The sequence below is a fragment of the Tupaia chinensis genome, unplaced genomic scaffold (genome assembly GCF_000334495.1).
Source record: "Tupaia chinensis unplaced genomic scaffold, TupChi_1.0 Scaffold143906_1, whole genome shotgun sequence".
Lineage (NCBI taxonomy): Eukaryota > Metazoa > Chordata > Mammalia > Scandentia > Tupaiidae > Tupaia > Tupaia belangeri.
Genome location: NW_006203757.1, coordinates 1,260,694 through 1,263,685, shown reverse-complemented (window position 1 = coordinate 1,263,685; position 2,992 = coordinate 1,260,694). Strand labels below are relative to the sequence as shown.

Here is a 2,992-nt window from a genome sequence, read left to right as displayed (position 1 = left end):
AAGGGTGGACCAGCTCTTCCTCCAAGAGACTCCCAGCCTGAGTCCAGCACCAAGTCCTCTCCCAAGCCAGCTGCAAGGCCAAGCACGGTGTGGGGTGGGGGTGGGGGGGCTGCAGAAACAGACCCTGGCAGGATGACACCAATGTGTTGCCAGTCTACACAGCCTACTTGCAGATGTGTCCTGCTTTCTGGAAACCCTGAATTCTAAAACAGGAAGTCGAGTTTGCCTTCAGAAATAATAAAAAGGTGCACTGCCGTGGCTGTGTACAGAAGACTCACCCGCCGTGTCCATCCTCAGCAGCAGCCAGTGCGCTGTCTGCAGGCCATGGCCGCCGTCCCGTCACTCCTCTGCCGGAACCTTAGGAAGGCAGGGTCTGAGGTCTCACCTTGACCATCAAGGCCCTTCTGGCCTGCTTCCAGCAATGTGGCCTGTGCTCTCCTGCCCCCTCGCCCTTTCCCCTGCCCTTGGGCTTAGAGACGTCCTTCTGCCAGGCCAGCTTCCTGAGGTGTCTCTCCCCACACCCTGCGTCCTACCTGCCCAGTAAGAAGATGCAGCACAGTGCCCCCACCTCCAGGGGACCAGCGTCCCTGCAAACCACCACCAGTGACATGATGCCGACCTGCGTCTTCCTCCTCAGCTCTCCGAGGTCAAGGGCTGCGCCTGTCATGGTGACAGTTACTGCTGTTCCTGAGCCCGGTACAGTGTGTGACATGCAGTAGATGCTCAAATTAAAAAATCAAATCTAACAGAAGGAAAACTCTCCCCTGCAGCCCCCAGGAGGCCCCTGCTCACCAGAAGAAAGGGAAAGTGAGAAAGCACCCCCATGGGGGATGGTCATACCCCAATCTTTTCTCCAACACTTCTTCCTCCTTTTAGGATTCTGGGTACACATGCACATTTACCGGGCGTGTTTCTCAAGCCACTGGATCTAGGTCTTAAATTGCGTAGTTGCCATGTGGGATCCAGCCATCTTAACCACCAGGCCATGGGATGGCCCAAAGTCTTCGACAAGGCTGCTGGGTAGATCGTCCCTATCCACTGAAGGGTCTGCAGAGCAGTTGAGCTCTGGGTTAATAGGGGAGTAGAAGTCTCTGTTTAACAAGTAATTCCACAATAAACAAGGCTGGTTGTTCCAGGATCTTCCACAGCATGAGGAGGGAGAATAACAAAAAGGATTCTTGAGAGGAGGCTTGAAGATGGGGTGGCTGGGGGTCGGGTTTGCCCATGGACAGAGTACTGGGGACAGTATGTGTTCCCTGAACAGGAAACCGTGGGGTCAGGAGGCACTGGACCTGGGGTCAAGGAGCCCTTTGAAGCTTACTGGAATGGAGTTGCAGCTGTTGGAATGAAGGCTAGTTGCTCAAGATGCTCGATTTCCAGCCCAAAGGCGAGCTGCAGACCAGGAAGAGGCCACCCAGCGCCCTGTGGCTTGCACTTGTGACAGAAGGCACAGGCTGAGGTGAAGTCCTGCTGAGCTGAGTGAGTCCTGGACACTTGCTAGTTAGGGGGGCCTGGACTGGATCTAGATCTTAGTGTCCTCTTAAGGTGGAGCGGGCTTGTTTAAGGTTTAGTAGGACAGCAGCCATTTTGAAATTAAGAAAGGTCTCTCTTTTTTAAAAGAATTATTTATTGGGTCTGGCAGGCAGCGTGGTGGTTAAAGGTGCTGGATTCCCACATGGACAACAGTGGTTCAAGTCCTGGACCTGGCAGCTTGCTTTCTCACTTTCTCTCTCACTCTCACTCTGTCCCTCTCCAGTCAAATTGAAATAAACAAATGAATAAATAAATAAAGTTAAATAAAAATAATTCTAAAAAAAGGAATTATTTATTATTAAACTCCACTTGCTATTATTTTAAAATTTGACCAGAGAGAGAAAGAGAGAGAGAGCGGGAACGTGAGAAAGCAAGCCACCAGGTCCAGAACGCGAGCTGCAGTCAGCCGTGTGGGAGTCCAGCACCTTAACCACCATGCCACCTGTTGGCCCCCCAAGAAAGTTCTCTTAATGAGAAAATCTGATCAAGTGCTGAGTAGCAGGGAGATTCATTGGGGCGTCGGAAAAGTCATGCCGTATTTTTCTGTTTCTCTATGCAAAATGTGGCATGACTTTCCCGACAACCCAATATTCGAGGACCGGTCAGATGAGAAATCAAGAAAAGGTATTGGAAGGAATCAGGATAATTAGCGAGGAGGAAGCAATGGACTGATTGATTGCAGCGAGGAATGCCTTGTTCCTGCTTGTATCTTGTACCTATAAAAACTGGGAACATGTTGAGCTTTTCAGGACAGTTGGATGGTACTTGTTGACTCCCCAAGTAACCAGTTACATGTAAACGCCCGGGGTTCGCAGCTGCCGGTCTACGGGCTCACCTCCAGCTTCGAGAACCGTGAGGCTCGGGCAAGACCCTGCACGCCCAAGATCAGCCCAGCAGCGGGCGGCCCGTGCCAGCCGCGCACAAGTCGCCCCAGTCCCCTCCCGCACGGATACCTCTGCCACGAGCCTCCTCGGGTTTCCGCAGCGCTCTCCGGTGAGGAGCGGGCGGCGCATTCCTTGTCCCAGCCGCGAGATCTCCCCGAGCCGGGGTAGGGGCGGAGACGCTCTGGGCGCCCGCCCTCCCCTTCCCGGAGACCGGGACGGGCGTGAGGACCCCGAGGGCAGAGCGGGACCGGCTGGGGCAGCCAGCGCCGGGAGCCGAGGTGAGTGCGGGCGGCCAGCCCAGAGCCGCCGCCCAGCTACGTCCTCCCAGCTGGACGCCCCCACCAGGCCCAGGCCCGGAGCGCGACACTGTCCCCGGCGGGGTCCTCCCCGCAGCCCGGAGCCAGACCCCCTCCTGGTGGCAGTGACCGCGGCCGGCCCTGCGCGCTCTCTGGGTCGGGGCGCGCCGAGCGCTCGGGGGAGCACTGGGCGCCGGGGCACGGCCAGGCGGGCAGGACCCCCGCCAGCCCCGACCAGCCACCGCGCCTGCTGGGGACCCTCACTTCGGGCCCCTACGT

General features: G+C 56.5%; 1 long non-coding RNA gene across 1 annotated transcript in view; it reads left to right on the top strand.

Moving 5' to 3' along the window:
• Positions 1-2,674: 2,674 nt before the first annotated feature.
• The window catches only part of LOC102475782 (uncharacterized), a 102,238-nt gene continuing 101,920 nt past the window's right edge, over positions 2,675-2,992 (top strand). The window contains exon 1 of the long non-coding RNA XR_001369548.1: positions 2,675-2,695. This is a non-coding gene — a long non-coding RNA (uncharacterized LOC102475782). The remainder of the gene's footprint in view (positions 2,696-2,992) is intronic.